Here is an 18,058-nt window from a genome sequence, read left to right on the forward strand (position 1 = left end):
GTTTACTTATATAGTATTTTTATTTATTTATAAACACTACTTTCAATATTACTATTAAAGTATTAAATAGTTACATAAATATAAACATATATGTAAATTGCCCTGAGTTACAGCATTTCATTGAATAAATATCTTCTTAAGTAACACTTGTACATGTAACCGCACAGAAATTTTTCAGTAATGTTCTGAGCAGATTTTGGAGGGTAATATATAATTCCTGAAATACCTAAGCATGTCCATGGAAAGGAGAAAATATATATATATTTACATACATATATATGCATTTTGATTCTTTTGTGCTATGATATGTAGAATTCTTTTGTGGAATACAGCATTAAAAAAGAATAAACTAGAACTACTTAAGTCAAGATGGGGGAATTTCACAAACATAAAGTTGAAAACAAAAAAATTAAGTGTAGATATATTAGATCTCTTTTTATTCTAAATTGCAAAAACATTAAAACATTCACATATACAAATACATTCATGTTAATATTTTGTACATATATAACCAAACTATAAGTACAACCAAAGGAATTATTTAAAATTTCAGGCTAATGGTACTATCTGGGCTCTAGTGAGGGGTTCCGTTAAGGAGGGCAGAGGTATTTTAACAATCTTGATGATACTCTTTGTTTAAAAAAAGAGTATTGGTTACATGGGCACTTTTTTAATGCTTTTTATATTGAATACGATTTAAATATTTTCTATCACTGAAATCTTCCACAATAACAGTAAATTTATAATATATGTAAGGTACATACTACAGTGCCTGGCATATAGTAAATTCCCAGTAAAGTTCATTTCTTTAATGAGTTATATTCTGTAAAAGTACAATATTATGAGGAGTCACATCCAAGTGCAATGTGCCACAAAATAGCTTCTTGGACAGCACTAAAGCCATGTAGTCAGAGACCAAGATTCATCATGATGCATTAATGTCTTCAGTACCTTGAACTTGCTTCTGTTAAACCACATGACAATTTGTAGTGTATCTACTTCACCATGTCTTATATTACATTCACCTCTGTGCTTTTCCTTTAGGTCTCTCCAGGGCATAGCACTTTTCTGCATATATAGAACATACTCTGTAAATGCTCATTGAATGAATTCACAAGCCAGTGACTGAATAAAGTTGTATTTTTTCTTTTTTTAACTAGGTCTATTAACTTGAACAAGCTATTCCTTCCCTTTCCGCATTACTTTCTTTATTTCTAAAATTAATAGAATCCATGCCATGGTCTCCAAGATGCTGCCAACATTGAGATTCATCATATTGTTACATTTCCAGGGACTCTCCAAAAGAAATGCCAGTTTATTCTATTATAGCAACAACGTTTTAATTTTTTTTCAAACGTACAGAATTTTTTTTGAATTATACTGAAAGTCGAATCCGTCTTAGCTAATGTCACTAATTGCAGGCATCACAATAGCACAGCCCATCCTTAACCTCACATTAGGAGAAAAGGTCTAATGTTCATTACCAGATCCCAAAGCAGGGAATTTATAGCTGGCCTCAGAGGGAAACTCAGCTTACCTTGTGATGCATTTTAATTCAACAGCTGTTTAAGTGGATGTTACATGAAAAGTATTGTAAGAGATAGAAGGGATGATGAGATTTTGTACAGTGAATGCATAGAGCCAGACAGCATCTTTTGAGATCATATAACGAGGGCTCATTTTGCAGAAAAATTTTAAATCGTGCCAGTAGGGCTATACTGGCTTTCCAGAGTCAGCTAGCTGCTTTCTGCGTGGTTATAAATCACTTAGCATTTCTGTTCCTCCACTTCCTTGTAAATTAAAATAAAAACCTGCTCTTGACCTCTAATTTTCCTTTATGAACAATCTCAGGTTTATCACCTGCAAAACAGAGGAAATAATATGTCTCATACACTAATTGTGAAAATATTCTGTGGAAAGCTCCTGTTACATTGCTGTGCTATAGTTGATAGGTTCACCATGGTTATTGTTGTTATTGTTCTAGTCATTATTTTTAGATAGCTGTGATATTCTCTGTGGCATCCCTTTCCTTGGCACTAGATAGGGTGAAAACAAGATTGTGAACATTCATAAGAGCCTCATTTTCCTCGGAAAACTCAGTATCCATACTCTTGTTATAGCTATCTCTTTGCATGTACGGGCACATATATGCGAACATCTCACAGAAAATCACCACAAAAATCAATAATTCTCCCAAAATCAATAATAATTTCATCCCTAATAGTTTATATACTGTATTATATTGGTAACTCCTCAAAATTCTTGTTTCAGACTCTCCATCTTACCACAAGGCTGAACAAGACTTAGTATCCCCAGCTTTGCTTTAGCACATTATGTTAACATTAGAAATGAGTGTAATGACACCAAAGAAGAAAAAAAATACTTGTTATGAACTGAATGTCTGTATCCCCCCCAAAAGTCCTGTGTTACAATTTAATCCCCAACGTGATGGTATTTGGAGGTGGCGCTTATGGGAAGTGATTAGGTCATGAGGGTGGAATTCTCATGAAGGGGATTAGTGCCCATATAAGAAGAGGCTAAAGAGCTAGCTTGCCATCTTTCTGCCATGTGAAGTTACAATAAGTCAGCCATCTCACTCTGGAGGAAGGCTCTCACCAGAACCCGACCTTCCTGATACCATGATCTTGGACTCCCAACATCCAGAACTATGAAAAATAAATTTCTGCTGTTGATAACGTACCCAGTTTACAGTAATTTGCTATAAGAGCCTGAGCCAAGACAATGCTTGAACAGAAATCTACAGAATTATTTCCTTGCATACACAATATAATGCTGTGATGGTTCTCTAGCATTTCAGAATTTCCTGTTGTTTCATGAGTGATTCTGACACATTTCTCTAGAGTAGCTTTTCTCTTCTCTGGTGTAATACCTCATTAGTCACTTGGTCATGTTTAAATCACACTCTAATTCCCCAGTTGACAAAGCAGGTCAAAAATAAAATAAATTCACAATCTTGAAAATCCTGATAATTATCAAAAAAATATCACAACAAATCACGGACTTTGTCAAATTTATTCCATATAATATGTATTTTCTCTGTTTCACTAAACATTTCTTATTTGGATAAATGCAATAAATAATAAATTATTATCTTATGAAAATAAATGTTTACTATATCTCACCTTAGGGGTCAGTGGCTGAAGGAAGGGCACAATCTTTTTTTTTTTTTATTAACTTTTAGTGGAGTATAGTTGCTTTACAACTTTGTGTTTGTTTCTTGCTGTACAGTAAAGTTAATCAATCGTATGTACACATATATATACTCTTTTCTTAGATTTCTTTCCCATCTAGGTAACCGCAGAGCATTGAGTAGAGTTCCCTGTGCTATACAGTAGATTCTCATCAGTTATCCATTTTATACTTAGTAGTGTATATATGTCAGTCCCCATCTCCCAGTTCATCCCACCCCCCCCTTCCCCCCTTGGTAACCATAAGTTTGTTCTCTATATCTGTGAGTCTATTTCTGCTTTGCAAATAAGTTCATCTCTACCATTTCTCTAGACTCCACATATAAGCAATATTATATGATACTTGTTTTTCTCTTTCTGACTTATTTCCATTGATCTCACTCTTACTAATTTGACATAGCAAAAGACATTGGTTTCTCTAAATTACATCAATTATCCGGAAATAACCAGGCCTGGACTACTGTCTGCTTAGCCTGGGCCTGACAGGAATGACAATAAGAGGAATTTCTTGGAAAAATAGCTAGTTATGCTAGAGAGAAGCTTTCATTTAAGGTTTAGGTTAAGGTCCCAAAATTCCAAAAGAGAAATCACCAGCTATCTCTTAGGTGAGAAATACTTCTTCCCATGACTCATGAACCTCAGCAGATCTGCTGCAGAGATTTCAATGATCTATTCAATCCTCCCCTAATAATTTCTTTCACAATTAGTGAGAGTATGAACAGAGTAGAAACTTGACTCTGTGAGGACACATGAAGGTTATATAGTCAATATAGAAATGTGTATTAAAATTTTAAAAATAATGTTACTATTGTGGAATTCTCCCTTCACTAGTTTCATTTTGTCTAATTAGCCTTTTACAAAACCATTTGTGTTTAAGATAAGAATATGCTGTTGGCACAAATTGTGAAGGTAGAAAATAGAAAATAATAATCATCTAGTCATTCACATTAGAATTATGCCTGGTGTAATAGATGGTTGGTTAGGAGGAGAGAGAAATAATAGACACATAAATAGACATTGGAAAGAGAAAAGTAAAGAAGGACTTAAATATTTGAATACTGACTAGATTTTGTTTTAAGGATCGTAGTGTAATTTATTTAAATATTTTATGTTTTACTTAACATCGTATAATTAACATTATATATTTAATATTAAGGAATAGAGGCAGATATTATTTCAAAGAAACTCATTTTCATTTTGGTTTTGTGTCTGTTCCTTTTGCACTTTTATTGACTGTGTATTTTTGCTTAGTGATACTGAACATTCACAAAGATTATTTGATTTATATTTTAAATTGTACTGTCTTTAGGACCTAAACCCAAACTAATATTCTTTGGTGGCCTTCAGCTTAGAAAACTTGCCTTAAAGCTGTTGTCCAGATTCCTCTGCTGATTCCTGTCCTGGGCTGTTTGTGATATGTGGTTCAGTTTTCTTTGTTCCCATACATGTGTTAGCAGAGTTTCCATGAACTTACTAGGGAACATAATAAATAATGTAAGCAGTATAAGAATATTAAATGGAATCTTCCAAGTTAACCTAATATAAGAGGCATGTTTTTCCTTGGTGACAGGAAACTATACAGATCATTTTGTCATAGCTGTGCTTGTTCTCACATCAACTCCAAAATAAATTGTAGACAATAGGATGTGTTAGGTGCTATGTTTTCACTGTGAGTTGAGTAAATCATAATAACACTTAAACTTACATTAATGTTCCCGAACTTATATATTCGCTGTGAAACTTCTGAAGCAATAAACAGAGCCCAAGGACCTAACTTAGACCAGGCATTTATACTTTTAACATTCTGTAGAAACAATATTTATATAATCATTTCTCTTATAGCATTTACAGTTGGGTCATGGGTTTAGGGATTGAAAGATGTGAATCGGGGTTCCCTTCCTAGAACTCACTAGCTGTGTAAATTCTGGAATCTTACTGATTTCTAAGATGTGTAATTACTTCAACTGTAAAATAAGGGTCAAAAATTTTACTTTGAAAGATAATTTCCAGGATTAGGAACAATTCATGTAAAGCACATACCTCAGTTCCTGCCTCAAATTATGGGTGATATTATTATGGTATTTTCAGTAATATTAATACTGGTACTAATAAAGCCTAATGATTGTTGGAGAACATAAGATCTATATCATCAGCAAAAAACTGAATCCAAAGTTAGGAAATATCAAATATCATATTTACATGGAGAATTAAACTGTCTTCCTCAAAAATATATACCTGCAATAGAGTTTGAAAGATGAATGGAATTCAACATGTAGAAATAAGAGGGAGAAACTTCTGGTAAATTCAATAATATACTCAAAGAGAAAGATACAAGAGAAAGCTGGGCCATGGTTTGGGAACAACAGCAGTCCATTATGTCTGAAGATATAATCCATATGTCCAAAGGTAAAAAGAAATAATGGAAGTCTTCCACTTATGGCACTATTGGCAGACTAGAAATTATGGGAAAAGAATCAAACACCTAGAAAGAGTATCTTTTAAATGCATAGATGAATTTACAAAAGTAAATTTAATGGAGGCACAAAGGAATAGGAAACTGAAAAGTCAATATTAAACTATAGGCTGCCTCAGGAATTTACTGGAAACAAATGTTAATTGAGATAGCATCAGGTGACAAAGCTTTGGGCCCAATATATGGTTGAGAGTCAGATTCCTAGACACATGTATTAACCCATGTCCCTCAAAATGCTACATACTTAGTGAAAGAATGCCCTAGGATTAATTTCGTTCTTTGGTAAATGTAACAAAGAGTAAATGACTCTCTCTTAAGGATTAAATCTGGCTTAAAATAAACAAATAAAAATCTCTTCTAATAAATTGTAATCATCATACTATCCTCTGTTAGTTCAGAATGTGAATCTATATCTGTATCTTATCTATATCCATATCCATAATCCCTATCTATACATACATGCATGCATGCATGCATGCATACTTATGTAAGAGGACAGATTTGCTTCCTGATAAGATTAGGAAAGTTAATATCTTCCACTGGAGCTAAGGTTGGGCAGATTCACTGGTAACCCTTTTTAAAAAACTGGAGTTTCCTAAACTCAGTGTTACTCACCTGTATCATAAACCCATTGTATACACAGCATTTACTTAGAACTACCTCCTTATCACCCAATGGGATTTGAGACAGTGAGAGCAACCACTGTTAACATGAAGCTCATCCTACCTTCCATGAGTGCCATGAGTAATAAAGCCCTTTGTCTCTGACATAGGAGTCTCATGTCTTGTGCCACTATCTATGAAATTGTGGCTTCCATGTAATTGTTACGTTACAAGTAGGGTAAAATACAAACTATCTGCAGTTCTTGACAGTATGTATTAGTTGAATTTAGAAGAAGTGACCTTCCTTTTCTAAGATTGTGCTTCCTAATTTGTATAATTTGTGGGTTGAATTATACATAAGATTCCATTCAATGCTGAGATTTTTAAGGTTTGAGTATTCTAATTATTTCAAAGCTAACTCTCAGGATGCCAAGATGGCAGTTGTCATGCCCATACATATTAATTCCCCAGACACCTGGTCAATGGTGTTGTCTATTGGCCAAGCTAGATGACATCACATTTTCAAGATGATTGTTTTAATCAAGAATTAGGAGACATCCCAAATTTTAATGAAGTTTTGTTCTGTGATATTTTCCCAGGTGGAGTGAAACAAGCAGTAGAATGTTGAAGCCTTCTTTGAATAAGAAAGTAAGAGTTAAGGGAAGCAAAATAGAGAACAGTTTTTTTTTCATGTAACCTCATTTTCATGAGAGTAACTGTGATGTAATAGCGAGACCTTTTCCTTTCTTGTTATATTAATCAACTGTGTATAAAACCATGTTACAAATAAATGACTGACATTTTTAAGCACTTACTAAGTACTAAACAATGTACCCATAAAATACTTTTAAACCCATTACAAATGTAAATAGAACCTTGCAAAGTAATCATTATCACTGAGGATAAGTGACATGAAATGAAAAATGTAAGGTCACATACCTAATACATGAGGTTTATCCAACTTCTGATTTCTGACAAACATGTGGGCTCCTTAATACTCACCTGGAAAGCCTAATTATTTAGATCATTTCTATATTATAGGGTCTCTTAATTCTTTGGTTTCCTCTTGTTCTTCTCTTTTCCCAGAATGTTTCCAGAACAGGACATATTCTGAAGATCTAGAATTTAGAGCTTTGCAATTTCAGAGCATTATTTTGTTTTCTGTATATATGAAATAGGGAGGGACTCAGTTAACTAAAATTAAAACAAAGCAAAACAAAACAAAGGAAAATCTCACAAGATACTGCTTGAGAGTCAAGGGACCTGGCTTCTTCTACCAGCTGGCTATTGCTGAAGGACTATTTCTGAGCTTTGCTTGAAATGAGAATAATTACAAAAGAATTGCAACTAGATTCATGCAGAAAAAGTATTAACCTAGAAAAGGAAACATTATTCTACAAGTAAGATTAATTTCTTGACTGAATTTTTTTTGGACACAGAGGAGATATTTATATGCAGACAAGAATAAAGCTTACACAGTTTCTCATTAATCATGTGAACACCTGGAAAAGATAAGCATCCTAGATTTTAGGACCTATTGTTTTCCACAAGAAGTACTTACTATTAACTTACTATTCTAGGGACTGGGTTTTTAAGATAGTTCCATTTCTCTGCCAGTAGGAGAGAAAGCATACCACAATCGAATCAGTCTTTCTTTAAAATTTTTATCTCTGATGCACCTAACATTTCCTTATAGCTCTTGTAGTAGAAAAAGTGATGAAAAGAGAGTCAGATGACCTAGTGCTAGTATTTGATCTGCTGTTAGCAGGTATAAGACATAAAACAAACCACCTGTTATCTGTGAGCTTTGCACTTTTCATCTGCAAAAATGATCATTAATACCAACAGTAATATATTTATTAAAGTTCCCTGGAAGTCACAAGACACTAAAAATAAATTCCGTGTTTTAAAATAGTTTTTCATAGTAGTTATACATTATATATAATAATTATACTAATTAATATTTCAATAATATATAAAGCATATGTATTGTTTGTAAGAAAATGTTATTCCTCAAGAGCCTACAACTTAAAAAAATCGGTAGGTGAAAGCAAAGCTTAAAGCAAAGCTTAAATGTTTCTATTTAAAAACAGGTGTCTCTAGACTCTTCTTTAACGTTGCCAGCTGCTCACAAGGAACTGGTTTCCAACTTTCGTAAAATGCATGATTAGCAGAGACTGTGAACTTCGTTTTGCTTCCGTATAATTTTGATTTATGTTTCTGGCGATTATCCATATTATATTACTTTTTCACAGATTATTTTTTAAGTCATGACCACTCGTTGCAACTTAACCTAAGTAATTACCCGAAACACAAAGAGATTTTTTAAGATTTTGCACAAATAATGCATAAAGACATTTCTCTTAGCAATGTTTAGAATAACAAATTAAGTGTGGGAAGGGGCTAAATTGACAATAATAATTAGAGAAATTCAATAAACTATATGTGTATATACATTCTTCACTTGGAATATTGTGCATCCAAAATAACATTGTTTACAAAGAATTTCTAATGATATAAAAGAATACCAAGAGCATGTCGAGTGAAAAACTGATCCCAAATTATAAGATTTCAAGGAGAGTGAAGTCTACCTAGGTTTTAGGACTATACATATTGAATAGACAAATCTGAATTTGAATCTCAATTCTACCAATTACTAGTTAAATTATTAGGATGTTAGTATCTCTGATCCCATTTGTCTCATCTGTAAAACAGAAGTAATAATACTTTCTTCAAAAGGATTTTATGAGGATACCTAGCTCAGTGCTTGCTTTAAAAGCATCATTCAAATGAAAGTTAATCATTTTCAGTATTACCATTGTTCTTATTATGTTGAGTACCTTGGCAAAAAAAACAAAAAAAACCTACCAGAATAAGAGAAAGAGAAGAGAGTTAGAGAACTAATTCTTGTTTTTCTATAAAAGTATTTTCTTTAGATGATATGTAAAGCCGGTAAGCAAGAAAAATGCATATAAACATTATTTAGAAATATGGGGTAAATGTCAGGATAAATAGCTGAAACCACTGAAAGCTGCTGCTCTTCTGGAAGAAGAACTGTCGGCAGACAGAGGTGGGTCAGGTCATTGCTCTTATCAGCTTTGTAGTTCAGTTTGTACCCCATTGCACATCTATCACATGGGTATCAATGAAAATTACATTTGAAAGAGAAATGCATTGGATGGTGGAACCGAAAAATCTAGTTCAGGATCTTAATGCACTAGGACAGTTGTTTAGAGCCTGGAATTGCCAAATTAAAGCAGCTTGATGCTAGAATGCTGTGACATTTTCTGAAAAAACCAAATTGAATCAACTACTTGAATCTTTTTATTATTTAAAATATATAGGTACAATATATCTGGACAATATCTCTCCCCACCACTCTTTCCTTCTCTCCCGTCCCTCCCAGAGTTAACCATCAATGGGGAAGTTAGTGTTCCCCCTGCTGTGCAAGCTTTCAGACCTGTCATGCATAAAATATCAATAACAGTGTTTCATGCTTTAAAACTTTCTGGAATCTTCCTATACTAACTTTCTGAAGTTTATCAATGTTGATAAACATGGATCCAATTCAGAAACTAAACCAAAGTGTTTATCTATATTGGTGGTAATAATATGAGTGGTAGGTTTCCTTTCCTTACTCTTCTTCATTATCCAAAGTTTTCAAAATGGACACCAGCCCTTACTATGTCTTTTTCCATTTGCTATGGAGATCTCTCTGAAGCAATTAAGCCATGATAAGGAAAGTGAGGAAACCAGGAGGTCATGTATTAGTTCGTGGAATGTCACTTAGAGAAGACAATCTTAAGCCTAAAGTTTTCTATTTAGCTTTGATGACATAGTTACCATCTCATTAGCCAGAAGTTGTTGGAAGAGACATTCTGCATGGGTGAAAACCATGTCAATATTTAGCTGGCATTAGTTGATTCTCTTCACCCTGAGGGCTGCACTCTTCCAGAATCATTCATTAGAAGCCTAGCCAAGCCAGCACCGTTCATTAACTGTCTCTTTACTGAATAGGAAAAATGAATGGAGCCCTTCAATCTGACGTTAATAAATTGCAACCATTTGGGAAAATATTCAAATGGAAAATGTTGAGGTTCATCATTAAAATTATATTTGATGACTTGGGCTTGTTCTGGCTCATTTAAAGATATAATTTTCACAGGATTTTATGCCTGATGGTGGGTAATAATAGGTACTCTAACCAAATCATAGGGTGAGTTTAAGCAAGACTCAGTGGGACCAAGAGGCACATTCATAGAATAAATATGAAAGCTGAAAGTACCCCTGTGGAACATCTAAGGGAAGAATTTCTCAGACTTCTAAGAGTTAATCTGTTTTTTCTTTTAAAAAAAAGTAGAATTAAACAAATGTGCAACTATAGTGGCCCCTATTCACCTCATTTTACAGATGGGAAAGTTAAAGATCAAAGAGAAAAAGCAAGGAAGTTACTACAATTCTTCCTTCAGAGTTCAATGATAGTCTATCAGAAAGAATTACTTACGTTTCAAGTCCTTTGGTAGCATTTAGAAACACTTTCTTTATAAGTAAGTAAGTACAGAGAGACAGTAATATATTACTTTTACTTCGTATTTCTGTAATAAAGTGGTTTGCAATATGTGCAATGTGTATGTCATTTAGATGAGGATTAGAGACAGATGTTTTGCAAATAAGGTGACACTCGAAGTGGGCTTTGAAAGATGAGTGTATATTGCATCCAAATGTGTTATTTCTTTTTGTATCTTTTATTTCAACAAGTCTGTGACCTTCTTGAGGAAAGAGACTGAGCTTTATTCATATTGGTACATATAGTGCTTGAATGATATCTAGAGCAGAGTATGTAAATATGGCTTGCCTGTCTCAATTCAAGTTGAATTTGAGTATGCACACTGACAAATCTGAATGTAATTGAGAAACATCCTATGTGTTTGGCTTCACAAATTTCCCATTTTCTTTCCTTAGTATTTATTGGCTGCTAGACGAATTTTGCCTACACTGTGGCTATTTTTGATTGGATGATTTTTGTTAAGAGTCTCTGCAAATCACAAATATATGTGAAAATAAAAAGCTGCATGGCAGTAGTATTCACAGAACTCAAAACAGTAGGAAATGTCTGTGTAAACGTCTAGAAGATTCATATTAAATATCAGCAGATTTCCTTGAAAAAACATAAAATAGCCAGCCATTTGTTCATTCATTCATTTATCAAATATAAACTAAGAGCCTACTCTATGCCAGGAAGAGGTGTGTAAATATCAAAAATGGCCAGTATCCTTTCATGATACTTTTCTCATCTCCCCATAAACAATGTTATTATTATTCATACACTTTAGGCAAGAGGACTGAAGTACATGTCAGCTTTCTATTGTCTTCCAGTTTTCTCTCCACACACAAATCAGAACCTTAAGAGGTTGCTGTTGCTACTGCTATTATGTTCCTTAAACACTGAGAGTAATTGAAATGGCATCCCCATACCATTTTTGGGTACTCAATGATTTTTTGCTAACACGAGCTCATTCTTCTAGAACATAGTCCAGTAGGAACTGTTCATGCTATATACATGCAACTATGTGTCAGAAATTGTAGCAATATACTAGGTAAGCAAAAATAAATAAGACACAGCTGTTGTCCATAAGAGGTTCAGAGGCTAACAGGGGAGGGCAGGTATAAAATTTCCAAGAAAAAATTTGCTAGATATGTTGATAGAGGTAAGGACTGGTTAAAATGTTGCACAAAAGGCAATGATCATGTTTCCTTAGGATTTTGAGCATCTAGCTTGACTAACTGAAAGCTCAAATTCAACCAGCAATCCCTGTAGGCCAAGGAAGCATAATTGGTGATTGACTCGAAGTTCCTGAACATGGTGTTAAAGGATTTCCAGCATCTGACTTCAAACAGTGCTTCAGCCTCATCTTCAATTCCTCCTGTCACACGCCCTGCACTCTAGTCCTAAGAATTACCAGAATTCTTCAGACTTTCCATTGACTTCTATAATATTTTATACTCTTGCTCCTTCACTGCCCACTAATGTCTCACATACAGTTACATTGAAGAAAGTTTACTCATGCGTCACTGCTCATTTCAAATGTGCCTGTTAGTAAAATATGCAGTACCAACTTCTATCCTCAAGCACACATGTAAATACACACAACATATTTCTATATAATATCAAAATTTAATATCCTCTATTCATAAGAACCTGTATTTTGTCCATTATCTAATAAGTCCCACGGCATTATAATTAGAAGCACAATTATTTTTGTTAAAACCATAATTGGGAAAAACATTCCTCATTGTTGCAAAAAATGCAGTGATTTCAGTTTTCTTTTTGATTTTCTTAGAGAGCTAGCACTAAAAATTCCATAGAAAATCAATGTAAAAATGTGTTGCTGTTGGACTTCCCTGCCAGTCCAGTGGTTAAGACTCTGCATTTCCACCACGGGGGTGTGGGTTAAATCCCTTGTCGGGGAAGTTCCACGTGCCTCGCGGTATGGCCAAAAAAAATGTGTTGTTGTTGGAAACTGACACACAAACTAAACACAATTATATGAAGCATTAGCTTTGTGTCTTCATTTTAGAGCATAAATGATATTATAAGGCTAAGCATTTTCCAGACATCCCAAATGACCTAGGAAATTTTAAAATCAAGTACTTGTATGATTATTACATATTCTTGTATGAATACATCCAAGACATTAAATAAAAAAAAATTAAACACATGCATTTTTCTATCTGAAATATATCAAGTTATATCACCTCTGTCTTTTTAGTTTCAGGAGTGTTTTTTGCCAATTCTTTGAAAATTTTCTATATAGATAATAATGTTATCTTTGAACAAAGAAGATTTCAGTGCTTTCTTCTCAATCCTTAAACCTTTTTTTTTTCTTTTCTTATCTTATTTCACTAACTATTACTTTCAGCACAGTGTTGAATAGGAGCAGTGAGAGGCAACATTCCTGCCTTGTTCTCAGTGGGAAAACATTTAATTTCTCACCGTTAGTTATGATGGCTGTTGTAGGTTTATTGTATCAATAGATGTTCTTTATTACAGTAAGACCTTTCCCCTCTATTCCCAGTTTACTGAGATTTTGTGTGTGCACACGTGTGAGAAGGGATTTTCGACTGCATGAAATGATCTTTACGCATCAATTCATATAATTATATGACTTTTTCCTCTTCAGCCTATTGGCATGATGGATTACACTGATTGAGCTTCAAATGGTAAACTAGCCTTGTATATCTGGGATAAATATCACTTGGTTGTTGTGTATAATTCTTTTTTTTATTGTTAAATTTGATTTGTGAATATTTTGTTGGAACATACAAATTTTTCACTTTATTTTTAACATATGGAAAATGTTAGAATTTAAAAATTTAGTTGATCTATGTAAACTTACTTTGATAAGAATCAGGATAATTAAAATAATTTTTTTATCTGATATTTATTGAGAATTTTTTTGTCATACATTGTGCTCAAGTGCTTCAAAAGTGTTATCTACTTGTCACATAAGTCCTTAAGTTTAGAGTAAATTTTATTTATATTTTACAGATCAAGGCTATGGGGTTTAAATAGTCAAGTGACATGATCTATGTAGTAGTGTTAGTATCCAAAATCAAAGGTCTCTTCTTAATTTATGGTCTTTTGTTCTACCATATTATCCAGTTTATTCAGTAAAGAGCATCTCTCTTTCTCTCTGTATCTGTCTATCTATATATATCTATATATATAGATATCTTCTGATCTATAACCCATGTTTCTTACTCTTAAGTGCATGTCCTTGTGCCTGTACCTGTGGGAGGTTGGATAGTTGACTAGTCATATCTTTATCAAGAATTCTAGGCAAGTAGGATACAGGGGGTTCTTGGATCAAACCAAGAAAATATACTAGAAGCACCCATATGTAGATGTCAATATCTCACATACATTAGTACCAACTGAATTAGTTTGTAAACTGACTTAAAGATAGAATTCTGTGACAGGGTCATTGACCAAGGAAATATTTACTACCATGTATTTCTCTCACTATGAGTGAATATATACATATATAAATATATTCATATATGTATTTATATCACCACCAAATTTTTTCATTAAAAAAATACAGACCTCAATAGGAATTAGCCAGATTTTATATTTTCTTTTTTAAACTGTTTATTTTGAAGAGTTTTAATTACTTTATATATGTTGTACAGTGTGCTTTTCAAATCATGTTATTGTACACAAAAATCTTTGAGCAGTACAATATAATGGACAAAACCATGGACTCTGGATCAACAGTCCAGGATTTGAATTTTATGATCTTAAGCAAATTACTTCAGTTCTCTGTCCCTCAATATCTTCATCTGTTGAATATGATTAATAATTGCACTCACTCGTATAATTTCTTTGATGGTTAATTTAGTTAATACAAATTTCATTAGGTCTAAGAGACCATTAATTAAAGGATAAACCACTATGTTTGGTACCACTATGAATAAAAATTAATGTGCTTCCAATATTTATGATAATATGCACTCAGTTTTAGGAGACACCTGATTTCAATGATGTTCATATGTGAAGAAAAGTAGTTTAGAGTTGATAATGCACATTGTTTATATTATTAAGGAAAATGTTTTTGCTCATTTGACAAATGAGGAAACTTTTATAAAAGGGAGTAAAATAATTTCAGACCAGACAGCCAATCTAATTCAGGAATATAGTTAAGGGGTCTAGATTGCTACATTGGTGTAATTTCCAGTTTCCATCCTTCAGAAATAGGAATTATTTATAGGAGAAATAACAAGTTGAAAAGTACAACTCCTATTTGATACAAGACATGCTAGTTTTAGTAGCAAAACTCATTTAATGTACAAAATTTATTCTAAATTAGTTGTATTTTGCTTTACAAATGTGATTTAGTTGATATGTTGGGATTAAAGCCTTATCCTCAACAGAATTTTTGTAAATGAGGCATCCTTAAAAGAAATGTATTCAGTTTTTCAATTTTAGCACATAAAAGTAATATAATTACACTTAACTGAAATAAAATGGAAATGTAAAATGCAAAAATACAGATACACAAAATAACATCTTAACTTGTACTCAATATTTTACCAGTGAGGAAACACAGATGCAGAGAAGTTATGCCACTGGCCAATTATTCAAATAAAATTTCAAATTGACATAAAATTTTCTGTGTATCTTGAATGCATTACTGTCATTTCCCCCACACTGGGTTTCTATGATCTTTCTTTTCCATTTGCAGTCAATCTAAGGAGCCAAGTTAATTCTGCTAAACTTCTCTGCTTTGTTCTATCATTTAGATATATTTTACAGTCCTCAAAATATTAAAAGAAAATACTCTGTTTTTCAGGTCAACTCAATTTTATGAGTACATAATTTTACTAGAAATGTTATTCCACTGATATAATGAGACAGGAATCCTGCTACAGTCTGTCATTACTCAGTGGGCAAGTCTGGCCTGAGCCAGTTGACAGTCACTTAGCCTTGCATTAGTGTGTTAGACAACTTATTGACTGTAATGATTATTCGATGAGACAAGCTATTAAAATGGATTCTGCCAAAGATGAAGAATAGTGGAAAATGCTCATTTATTTTAATTTTTGTTCCTATTTCCAACTGCTGAGATAAGCCTGCTAACACTCTGATCAGCCAGTATAAGAACAGATATGTTGGCCTGAGGGTCCTGTGAGTGAATGAAAGAGAAAGAAGGGAAAAGGGGCTAGTTTGTGCCAGGCATTACTTAAGTGAATTTTAGTAGATCATCTGGTTTAAACCTCTTAACAACTTAAAGAGTTAAATTTCCTAGTTGAGGACACTGATGGTCTGAAAAATAAAATTACTTATCCAAGCTCACATAGGTGGTAAGCAAACAGTACGGCATTCCAGAGTCTAATTTGAGTGTCTATAATCCTTTCTGCCATATAACAATACAGTGATTTTATTATGGGTATATTATTCTTAAGGTTTTAACCACATTTTTTAGTATAGCTGACATAGTGAGACAATTTATGTATTTGTAGATAGCTCTTGCAAATATCCTGAAGATTCTAAATACCTATTCAAGGGTTGAGGTTGGAAGTAAAGGGACCCAGTGAACTGAGCTGGAATCATAAAACAGGATACACCATATTCTCCAGACCAGAGTTATGAAATCAGAATATTCCCGGAGACCTCAGAAATCTTTAATGCATGGTTTTGAATTGCTAATTTGAGGCATCAAATTGTTCATTGGCTTGTGTGCATCCCCTACATCCATTGACTTCCAAACATATGATCAGATATTGGGAGTCTTTGCGAGCATTGATATTTGATGACATGGAGTTATATAAGCTTTCACGAGACTTGTCTGAGATCTCTCTATTAGAGCATAAGTTAGTAATATAAATTCTCCATGGAAGGGTAATCACACCAATGCATACATGGTGGACTTGGGAAGAACACAATACAATCTTTTCTTATGTCTATATAGTTCAAAGAAACCAGAAATACTACAAATTCCCTACTGCAATGTAGTAGGCTTTGAAAGGGGCAAGGGTGGCTGGTGTATTTCTAAAAACATTTTCTTCATCCTTTTCAGTTTCTTTTCTACTTTTTTCTAAATAACAGTCTTTTAAGATGGGAGTGATACCTCAGACAGACCACAGAACACTAAACCTGTTTGAGGCACTTACATAAATTTTGTGATATCTAATAGCTAGGTTGATCTGTCTCATAGTAAAATTAATATAATTATATCTTTTCTTCTTTAAAAAAAGCCAATAAATTGTAAGTAGTTCTCTTGTGTGCAGACAAGTATTTTGAATTAAGTTTTAACTTAATGGAAACTTTATCAAATTAGGATAAATGAGGCAAAGAGTTTTCATGCCATAGCTTGAATTAAAGTTATTAAAGTTATAGTCAGCAATATATATTAAAACTATAATTAACTTTAAGAAATCAAATGGAAAAACAAAACAAAAAAATGTATCCTCTAAATGTATGGCCTAGAGTTTATTTTTGATTCAAACTACATCTTTAAAACAGTAATTTCAGGATCACAAATCACTTTGAAATGTCATAAAAAATGTTCCAAGTTTGTAGTTCAAGGACCTTAGAGGTCCTATTTGAAGTTCGGTACTTTCTTTGTTCAGTGATCCACTTGCAGGTTATTCTGACCTTACTTGGGAAAAAAATGAAAACAGGATGGCATTTTGGAAATGATCCTTCATTCTGAAACCACTGTGAGTGATGAATTAAGCAAGGTATTCTTAAGATGGAGATGGCTTTGCCATAGGAGCCAATCTCTCTGGTCAAAGTTTATGTGCATATTTATTGGCAGATTTTTACTTTCTACGTTTGCTAAAATCCCAATATATAGAGTATCCACAGATATAGGATCTAAAAATGCATTGTAGAGATTTAATACATATTAAAAACCTGAAAGATAGTAAGACGGGAATTCTAACAGATTCCTTATGGCAGGAAAATATTGTTAGAAAAAAATGGAAAAAAATATGATCTCAGATGGAGTAGGATTATATTTTGTATACTGTTAACTAGGTTATAAATGATTTATTGTCAAAATTCACAAAACTTTCATATGTTACCCAGAGGATTACCTGCTGACCTGGCATTGATTTGGAAGACTCTAGATTAGATAACCTTGTGTTAAAAAAAAAAAAAGCTAGTGTAAAAGAGAGACATTAGAATTATATTACTGACCATTTGCTAAGAAACTGTTGTGCTGGATGGAAACATAAAGATTGTCTAGTCATATGTCCACAATTTTCCC

At 33.2% G+C, this 18,058-nt stretch overlaps 1 long non-coding RNA gene across 1 annotated transcript in view; it reads left to right on the forward strand.

Moving 5' to 3' along the window:
- The window catches only part of LOC307196412, a 290,432-nt gene that overhangs the window by 210,912 nt on the left and 61,462 nt on the right, over positions 1-18,058 (forward strand). The gene's annotated exons all lie outside the window — the stretch shown is intronic.

The sequence above is a fragment of the Stenella coeruleoalba genome (genome assembly GCF_951394435.1).
Source record: "Stenella coeruleoalba genome assembly, chromosome: 13".
NCBI lineage: Eukaryota > Metazoa > Chordata > Mammalia > Artiodactyla > Delphinidae > Stenella > Stenella coeruleoalba.